Consider the following 667-nt stretch of genomic DNA (forward strand, 5'->3'; position numbering starts at 1 on the left):
TGTTACCGGATCGTTAAAGAGATGGAAGGCACGGACATCAACGCACCCAAGCGGAATCGAACGACAGGATCAGCAAACTCTGTGATGGGAGAAAAATAACATGAAGCGCAGCCGTTATTGGAACCCAATGCCCTACATGGAGTTATATGCTCTTCATTTTCAGGCGCAGTTCGGCATCCAGCGCCGCAGGTTTTTATTCACTTACGGAGTTTCAACTCATCTTTGAATTGCCGTTCCAATATGTGATTCTTATATGGCAACCATCTTTTAAACTTGCGTTGACTTGATACTCTTTTTTTGATTAATGTTGCACGTGCAATGGTGCTGTCATGGAAACCGGGTCGCTGTATTTTTGATCATAATCAATTAAATGATTGCTGCCTCATCTCTCTCATTTAGCACAATCTTTCCCTCTTCCGATCTTTTTCTGTCTTGCGACATTATACCTCTTTCCTCGTCTCTCTCTGTGATATCGGTTTGTGTCGATTTTTCCCATCGCTGTTTTGCTCGCTGAGTTACACATGTCCGATACTTACTCCCTGTCATAGTCGTTCCACTATTGGCTTCTAATATTTTTATGCCATATCTATTATTTACTTTCGTTTCCCCTCGTTACTGTAACTTATCGATGTGCTCCCATTACAGTTCCTTTGGCTAAGTTATTTGT

This window comes from Penaeus monodon, chromosome 19, assembly GCF_015228065.2.
Source record: "Penaeus monodon isolate SGIC_2016 chromosome 19, NSTDA_Pmon_1, whole genome shotgun sequence".
Lineage (NCBI taxonomy): Eukaryota > Metazoa > Arthropoda > Malacostraca > Decapoda > Penaeidae > Penaeus > Penaeus monodon.